Below are 10,296 nucleotides of genomic sequence, written 5' to 3'. Positions count from 1 at the left end.
GTATGTCTTTCATTAATAAATAAATAAAATCTTTAAAAAAAATCCTCTCAGTGCTCAGGTTACAAGTACCATAGTTTAAAAGTCATGATTATGTGCAGGCCCTGGCTGGAGGTGGTAGTTAATAGCTTTTTGAGACCAACTTATTAATATTTGCACATAGGATGAACAGGACATATTTCTTCACATCAACTTTTAAAAAATATTTTATTTATTTATTTCAGAGAGAGAGAGAGAGAGTGAGTATGAATCAGGGCAGGAGGGAAGCAGAGAAGAAGGAGAAACAGATTTCCTACTGTGCAGGGAGTCCAACACTGAACTAAATCCCAGGACCCTGGGATCATGACCTGAGCCAAAGGCAGACACTCAACCAACTGAGCCATCCAGGCACCCCTCTTCACATTCACTTTTTATCAACTCCATTTGCACACCACATGTTTATTACCAATATCTAAAGAGGAAGAAAAACATGCACTACCTAATTTTGGTTTCCACTTTTAGATTGATACTATATATGGTCTTACTGCTTACCCCTATTTCTGGCACAGTTGATTTCTTAGGAATCACAGTATTTGGAAAGAGATGAACTCGAAATCCTTTTGACTAATTCATGACTTTTCTAAGTAATAGAGTTGGAGGTTGTGGCTAATAATTTCATGGAAGTGCTTTTGAAGAGATTCTGCAGTTTGGGGTGTACATTAGGGATAAGAGAAGCAGGCTTGTCCTTAAGTGGCCCATATTAGAGGAAAATTATCATAACACAGTAATGGGTTCTTGGGATTGACACTAGCCTGATTTATTTATTCCCAATTGCTATTGTGAGCTGAATAGCCTATAATTTGTTTTGGATATATTGGGGTTTATCTGAATTTATTATTCTATTTGCCACGCCTGGACCTATTGACACTGGTTTACATCAGAGTAAAAATTTAAAGTTGACATTAAAACAATAATTTCTCAAGCAATAGTCTTGGAAACAAACTAATGCTTTTCTATAAAGTAATTTCTTGGCTCATGTTTTTCTTGGTAAAGGCAAGCTTAAAATGTTTTGTTGGGGTACATACATGCCTGTTACACAAGATATCTGTCTGGGTAGTGGCAAACAATGTTTTACAGAAGAAAATAGAAAAGTCTTATTTCATTATAATATCAATCACTTTCCTTTTCCATAAAGGAAAGGCCATCTATTCATGCAAGTGATCTGAGTTCAGGTCATGTTGCTCTATTTATGACAAGTAAGATGTGGTGTTTTCCTATGTCGCTAAGTTCAGAATAGGCTCCAGGCTTGAGGTAAAATGAAAAAGTACACTACTAGAATAGTAGTCATTGCTCTCACTGACTATAGTCAATGGATAAAAGAAGAGCCATCAATTCAGGAAAGAATTATAAAACCAAGCAATTTGTTAGAGGAAAAAATTGTTTTTTTGGAAGATTTCAGGTAGTTGGGTTATTTTTTCAGAACAAGAGGATATTTAAGGCTGAATAAACAATCGTCTTAAAATTATTTTAGAGAATATTTCTTATAGATGTTTCACTCATTCAATATATATTACTTGTCCACACACGCTAAGCATGCAATGGTGAATAAGATAGGTGAGGATCCTGCCCTTAAAGAGTTTTGCCTGGGAGAGCCTTCCACCCCCAAATCAAGCAAGCAAATCAAGAATAAAGAAATCACAAATTGTGATAAGAGCTGTGAAGGAAGCACACAAAGATCTCAGAGAGTCTAATACGAGAGTACTTTCTTTCCAGTCTCAGCTTAAATGTCTCCTCTAGACTGGGCATTAACTTTAGAGGGAGTAGCATTAAAATTGAGACCTGAAAGCGAAAGAAGGAGCTTGCTATGCCAAAAGTGGCAGAAAATGGCAAGGAAAAAGTCTTCTAACCTCTTTGTAGGTACAGAGGCCCTGAGGCAGGAAACTGGTTGGCTTTGAGTACCCAGAGGAAAACTGCTGTGCCTAGAGGATGCAGACCAAAAGGAGGAGTGACCCAAGAAAGTGGTTGGAAAGATAGGAGAAGTCTACATCATGCAGATATTATAGCTCCTGTTAAAGACTTTGGACTTCTGGGACACCTGGATGACTCGGGTTGAGTGTCTGCCTTCGGCTCAGGGCATGATCCCAGAGTCCAGGATCGAGTCCCACATCGGGCTCCCTTCATGGAGCCTGCTTATCCTTCTGCCTATGTCTCTGCCTCTCTTTGTATCTCTCATGAATAAATAAATAAAATCTTAAAAAAAAAAAGACTTTGTATTTCATTTCAAGTGTAAGGAGAGTTTATTGAGGGGTTAAAGTAGGTAGTGTCATGATTCAATATACATATAAAATATTACAATTTTACAAATATGGAAGTGGAGAGACCAATCAATAGACAGATCCAATATCCAGATGATGACAGTCTCTCCCCACCGCTGCCCCACCCCACCAGGCAGAAGCAAGGGAGGGAGAAAAGTACATGGATTTGAGAGAAACGTTGGAGTAGAATCCAGAGATAGAACTTCCTGTTGCATTGGCTGTAAGAAGTGAGGAAAAGGAAGGAGTCAATGTTCCTTGAATTACTGGGTAACTGATAGTATACTTTGCATAACAAGGGATAGAAAGCAGATGTGATGAGAAAATGAAGAGTTTTATTTTAGATATGTCAGGCTTCCTATGTTCATGGGATACTCACACAGAAATGTCAAATATGCTGTGGTAAAAAGAAATGTGGAACAGAAGGGGGGTAGGTTAATGATATAAATGTGGAAGTTAGCAGCTGCTTCAGTGTGGTGGGAATGAATTTAATCAGCTACCAAGAGAAGGAGGGAGAGAAAAGAACCTGCCAGAGACTGAGGTTCCACAAGCACGAAAGAGGCTGGGTCAGGAGTCAGAGGAACCTAAGAATGAAACAGAATGAAAACTGGGACATGGGGCACAGGAGTCACTGGAAGAGTGTTTAAAGGAGGGGAAGATGCCAGTCTCGTTGATTGCTCATTAGAGGTCTTGAGGACAGAGTAATGCCTATTGAGTTTGACAACACTGAGTTCTAGGTGATCTTGACACAGGTGTTCCAGTGGAACAGTAAGGCTGGAAGACCATTTATATTAAGTTGAGGAATTAAATAGGAAGGAAGGTCATGGAAGATAACCTCTGTCCTACTTTCTTAAGACTCAACATATTTGAACATGGAGTAATTTTATGACAGTCAAAATCAATTTCCTCTTTAAAATAAATGTAGACTATCCCTCTTCAAAGCATTTTAAAGCTACTCAGCTCCTGATGTATCTGGAATGCTTAATGGAAAATCCACTTATTAATATTAATTATGTTATGTGACCCAGAATTTAAAATTTGTCATGAGTTGCTGAGTTTGTTGAGTTTGCCTGCTTATCCAAGTCATCTCATACAAAAACTTAAATCTACATATAAGTGACTGGTGAGGTTACAAAAGAGGCAGAAGCATAATCACAAACTTCCAAGGAATTTACAATTTAAACTCAAGCTGCCACTCAATATTTATAGAAAGGGATTAGGTAATTCTTTCTTATAATAATTGCAACAAACTCCTTGTCGTCTTTAACATGGTTTATTATGTATAAGGAAGTGATTCTGCATAACTAACAAATTAAATATAATGTATTTCAGTTTTCCAAAGTACATTTTGTAAATATATGATTATATTTATCTTAATAACAACTTTTTAGAAACCACAAGATAAGAAAACAGAAATTTGAACCAAAATTAATTGAGTTGTCTCTATCCTCCTTCTCCTCATATGTCTGTCTGGCTCTTCTCTTCTGTCTAAACTCAAACTCTCCTTTTATGATTCCATATCTTCACACTTTCTCAGAATTTTCTTCTCTCAAATATCTCCCTTCTTCTGTATCTCTGGCCTCTTCCTCTCTAGCAGTTTGCCTCCATCATTAATGTAAACTCTCTCAAGATTCTTGTGTATAAAAAAAAGAAAGAAAAAAGAATAATGTTTTACAAGCCCTTCAAGGCTAAGAAGTGCCAAGTCAAATTCATGTAAATGCTTTTTCTCTCTTCATTTCTGGCACACATGTGCATGCACACATGCACATCCTTTAAAATAATTACAGGCTGCCCTCCTTTTTAAAAAAGATTTTATTTATTTATTCATGAGGGACACACAGAGAGAGGCAGAGACATAGGCAGAGGGAGAACCAGGCTCCACGCAGGGAGCCTGATGTGGGACTCGATCCCAGCACTCTGGAATCACACCCTGAGCTGAAGGCAGACACTCAACCCCTGAGGCACCCAGGCATCCCAGGCTCCCCTCCTTTAACTCTCAGTTTGTTCTCTATGGTTAAGGGTCTGGAGGGGTGGTAAGCAGAGGATGGGCTAAATAGGTGGTGGGTATTAAAGAGGGCATTCATTGTGATGGTCACTGGGTGTTGTATGTTAAGTGATGAACCAGTAAATGCTACACCTGAACTGATATTATACCATATGTTAACTAACTGGAATTTAAAAAAAAAATTGGAGAAAGAAAAAAACCCAGGCTGGGTTGTCCTTATGAATGGCATCACATGCAATACCGACTGTCTCCTCGCCCTTTGGTGCATCACTAGGTCCAGTTTATTTGCCCTCTATATAGCTCTGTAGTCCAGCTACATCTTTCCAGGACAATTACCCTAGTCTAGGGTAGAATATTTCTTACATAAATCACCTATGGCCTTTTAACTGTTTTCTGGAACTTCACCTATGCTCTCCTCCATTGTCCACAGTGCATCCATGGTGATCTTTCTAAATATACATCCCTGGATTAAAAGTGTCTCCCGGTCACTACCCAGGTCAAATCTGAACCTCTTACTTTGCTGTATAAACTTCTTTTTGAACTGGCTTTCTTTGTTTGTTTGTTTTTTACTCACCTGTTATTTTCTCCGTGCCTCTCTGATGCTACACACACACACACACACACACACTACAGGTACACACACACATTTTCGGAAGTCATGTCCTCTCTCATCTCTAGGCTATGTGCATGTTGTCCTCTCTCCTGGAAGAAATTTCCTAGTTCTTGTCCTCTTCTGGCCAACTCCCACTCACTCTCAGACTTCAGCTTACATGTCACACCCTAGGAAGCCATTCTTAAGTACCATTGATTCTGGGCTTCTCTGCACTTTCCTATCAAAGTTCTTAACCAAACTCCATGTTGTGTGATTGATTTTTGGTCTGGTGACAGAAATAGATTAATAGCAGTTCTTATTTCAGATTTATTACTTGGGTTTCTCCACCATCTTTTATATAAGTACTGAGATAATGCATTTCCATACTGGACTCAGTGTCAATTTAAGCAATCAAATTAAGACCTTCCTAGTCTGAAAAAGCACCAGGATTATGCTTATCTATGGATTGTTGGTTATACTATATCTCAACCTCTTGAAAAAATAGTTTTTATAGTACCACCTATAATGTACTGAAATAAAATTCACTTTCAACTACCCACCATCATTTCCTTCTACCCTGTTTCTTTTGGTTTGCTAAAAGTTTAAACTTGCAAGAATTAACTTAGGAAGGCATTTGAATTTGCCTGCTTATCATATTGAATACATTGTAGTTTTAAAATCTCCTTTGGGATTTATTTGCTTAATAGATCTTTATCCACATAAATGCTTCTATATTGCCTGATCAGTAAAATAACCTGTTTATACTTCTGCCAGCCCCAAAGAATCCAGATAGTCAGCATACAATAAACATCATTGTGATTAATAAATATAAAAAAGGCTAGCTAGCGTGACTACAGAGCTTATGATTCAGAAATGTGTCCACTTACTTCACTGTACTGCTATTCCAGTTTTTAAGACTAATTTTTATATTTATTAAACTAATGTATCTATCTAATTTACTGTAAAAATGCTTACAATGGATAATAGTAGCTTCCTGCCCCTACCTCCACTCCTTTGCTCTCATGAATTCTACACCCCTAAAATAACTTCTTTCTCATTTTTTCCCAGTTGTTTCTTACTTTTTCTATATTTTCATAGTTTCCTCTTTACATTCCTTAATAACATAGTTTTACTGCTGTTTATTGATTTTTCTTTCTTTTATTTTTAAGATTTCATTTATTTAATTTGAGGAAGAGCAAGTGAGAGAGAGTACAGATGAGGAGGAGGGCAGAGGGAGAGGGAGAAGCAGGCTCTCCACTGAGCAGAGAGCCCTATTGGGGCTTGACCCCAGGACCCTGGAAACATGATTTGAGCTGAAGGCAGAGGCTTAAACACCTGAGTCACCCAGGCACCCATTTCTTGATTTTTCAATTGGATGTTATCTATAGGCTCCTTTTTCTCTTTGTTTTTTAAATTGTGAAATATAACATATATACAGAAAAGGGCATAAGATATAACATTAAGAAATAATTATAGTAAAGAACTTTCTGGCCTGAAATGCCAATAGCAATGAGGTTGAGAAGTCTGTTGTAGAGCATGCCATTTTTTTTATGAATATATCCCCAAATTTGGCTTTTTAAATGATCACTGGTGGAGTTTGTGTTTTTCTATTTTTTTTGTGTGTGGAAACAATACTTCTATGAATATTCTGGTATCTATTTACTGGTCCTATAGCAGTTTCTCCACAGGCAGAAATTTTGGTACTAGGCTAGCATATCATCAACTTCCCTAGATGGCTCTGAATTGTTTTCCAAAATGAAGATTAGATTTTTATCATCAAAAACTATGATTTAGCTTTCTTGTATCATAAACATAATGTATTACTTTCCTTCCTCCTTTTCTTCCAATTTATTTATGTCACAATCTTGGTTAAAACAAACTTGAATGTTTATTTTGGCAAAGATAATTTGCTTATATCCAAGGCATGTATCTATGATTTTATATATATTTTTCTCTACAAGAAAAAATTTGGGAGGAAGGGATTAATAATTGCCTAATTACTTTTTCTTAGCTTCTTTCCTATGGAATTTTATTCATTTATTTATCCTTAGATGCTTTCCTGGAACTACAAACTCATAAATATGGTGAAATACAACGGTCAATCTATTCTGTTTTTTTTCTTGGAGATATACTTTCTTTGCTCTTTAGCTCTTAACTAGACTGAGTGCACTATGCATGGGTGGGTTGAACATAATCCACCCCTCCCTTCCATTACTTTGGGAATCATTTTTTGAGTTTTTCCTGTTCTGGATTCACCTGTTTCCTGGATTTTTAAATTTCCTTCCTTAGTTTACATAAACGTTCTTTGGTAGTGTAGCTTTACATTCTACTTTCCTCAACTTCACCTTCAAAATTCTTGTATTGCATTTTATTTCTGCTAACCTATTTTCAATTTCCAAGAGCACTTTCTCAATCTTTGAATGTTCTTTTGTTTATATAGCATTCTGATTTTGCTTCTTGTTTCTTATTGCTCTGGGAAGATTAATTTTTGTTTTTTTGAATTTTATTTGGACTCCCCGCATTTTTTCTGTTTCCTCAGTCTTCCCCCCACATTTTTGTTTGTCTGCTTGTTTTAGGTTCTGTATTTCACCTCAGAAGTTTTCCTAAAATGTCTACTAGCCTTGGCCTTGGCCTGCTCATCCATATTTAAGAGTGTGGCACTGAGAGGCCAATGGAAATTCTGTTTATGTGGGTAGAATGGAGCAAGCATACAACCCATGTGGGTTCCTCACCCTAATATTGGTATCTATAGGTATTTTCTTCTTGATCTGATTATTTGCTTAGAAGAGAATCTTCAATCTTTTGCCTGGGATGCCTAAGGCTGCTGGTTGCTCTTCTGGGTGCCTGGTGTGGAATGGGGGCTAAGCTCTCACCATCTATGAGGCAGATCTTCACTTCAATGCTATGATCCAGTCACTCTTGCCTCCCTGGCAGACATTTAGTAAAGAGCAATGAAATCTGAGTAAGTTGTCCTTTATCCTCAGGTGTTTATCATACATGGGTTTTGTTAACATTTCTGGTCAGAAGGTGTCTGCCCTTGGAAATCTCTGGCCTTGTGGGTTTATACCTTTTTATTTTTGTTTTGTTTTGTTTTGTTTTGTTTTTGTTTTTGTTTTTGTTTTTGTTTTTTTTCATTTTAATGGAGTTTTGGAAGAAGGATGAGGAAAAAAGTTTATATATTTCAGACATCATCTTCAGCCAAAAGCTTTACCCTTCTCTACTACTGAAGTGGCATGATCTACAATCTATGTAGAAAATAGGTAGTACTGAGTGAATGGGAGCTGAGGAGATATAGATACATTGTCACCGTACATCCCGCACATGCACACTGGCTGCTTGGGAGGAGGTCCCCCATATGTCTGGAACTGCCAATTTCAAAAGCCACTTTTCATTCTCCTGTTGCTCTGATTCACACCCATCCTTGGTTTTTCTTGGCCTCTCCCTGACTTCTGTGGCCCTTGTCCTCCTTGATTGCTGCAGCCTCTTATGAATTCCTTGTCTCTGCCCACTCCTCTTGCCTTCATGACTGCTGTTGTTTTATTCTCTATCTCTTCTTTCCTTTTCTCCCTACCTTTTCTGTTTTTCCTTGAGCATTTCATTCATCCCCTTCTTTAATTAGAATCTTGAAACCACTCTAAGCACTTTTTTTGTCCTTAATCCACATAGATCGCCTAAGCATCTCCATGGATGCTCATGATACCTTTAAGCTCATTATATCCCAAACAGAATTCATTCCATCCTCAGAACACTTTCCTTCTCTCCAGTTCAATTGCTGCCCCTCTTTTCCCTTATTATTATTTATCTAAGTCAAGGGTCAGCACATTTTTCTGTTAAGGCCAGAAAGTAAATATTTTAGCCTTAGTGGGCTACAGGTTTCTGCTACAACTACTCAGTTGTGCTGTTGTGAAAGGCAACTCTAGTCCAACAAATGGGTCCAAACAAATTGGTGTGACTGTGTTTCAATAAAACTTTATTTACAAAGTCAGGCCAGTGGCTGGATTTGACCCTTGGGCCATAGCTTGCTGATCTCTGATCTAAGTGAATGGGCTCCAGCCAGAAACCTCTAAATTGAGCTTTACTTTCACAACAATCTGGTCATGATGACTATCTTTTCAGCTGACCGGCCCAGTTTCTAGCATCCCTACAAGACTCTCTCTCAGACCCTCAGCTCTTTGACCTGTCAGTTGCAGGAACTGTTTATTCTGTCTTGCTGCTTTCTGCCTTGTAGTCATCTCATCCATGCTCTATGCGGCTTGCAAAGTAGGGTCTTATGAAAACAGAACTCATCTTGTTACTCCTTGTTTAAAATGCTCTGTGCTGGGATCTCTGGGTGGCGCAGTGGTTTAGCGCCTGCCTTTGGCCCAGGGCTCGATCCTGGAGACCTGGGTTCAAATCCCACGTCGGGCTCCTGGTGCATGGAGCCTGCTTCTCCCTCCTCCCTCTGCCTATGTCTCTGCCTCTCTCTCTCTCTCTCTCTCTCTCTGTGTGTGTGATTATCATAAATAAATAAAAATTAAAAAAAATGCTCAGTGCTTTGCAAATATCTATGCTGCAGGGCTTCCCCAGTTTTAAATCCATAAGAGCTACTTGAAATCTTTGTTAAATTAAATACTTCTGGGCCCCACCCTAGAGGCTCTGATTATATGAATCAGAGCTGGAGGCCAGGAATCTGTGTTGTAAACAGATATTCTAGATGACCCTGTGGTGTGTAGCTCTCAGACATTTGAGAAACACTGGCCATGGGAAAGGACGAACTCTACTGCGTGGAACACAAGCCCACCCCCTCAACGACCCCCGCCTCCAACCTGCCTACCTCTCAGCCCCACATCTCACAGCCTTCCCTCAGCATGCTGGGGTCAAGCCCTTTGCCTGAATTGGCCATACTGGTCCACCCCTTTCCGTTCTCCCACACAGTAGCCATTTATTTGACCAGCTGTGCCATGGACTCTTTGCTTGGCAAACTTCCTTTAAGGTCCAACTCAAGTACCAACTTCTCTAGTTCCCTAATTCTTACCATATATGTCTCTATACCAGTACCTATAACGTATTGGCTGCTTTGTTTATTTGTCTATTTCACCCATCAGATTTCTAGAAGGCAGGGATTATGTCTTCTTCATTTGTATATGCCTGTATTTTAGAGGGTACTCTGATAAGTACACTAGAAATTTGTTGATTTGATATAAGAATTAAGCTAGGGATATTAATATCTTTGTAATATTATGTAGTAATTATAGTAATTTTAACCTGAGATAATTATATTGAGGCTCTGAGATGTTCACTGACTTGTTTGAGGTTGATTATATCACCCAAATAATCAAGGATATCCTAATCTTTCTTCCTTTCTTCTTTTTCTTTTCTTTTCTTTCTTTCTTTCTTTCTTTCTTTCTTTCTTTCTTTCTTTCTTTCTTTCT

Source organism: Canis aureus, chromosome 17 (assembly GCF_053574225.1).
Source record: "Canis aureus isolate CA01 chromosome 17, VMU_Caureus_v.1.0, whole genome shotgun sequence".
Lineage (NCBI taxonomy): Eukaryota > Metazoa > Chordata > Mammalia > Carnivora > Canidae > Canis > Canis aureus.
Note: the sequence above shows the minus strand (reverse complement) of the source record.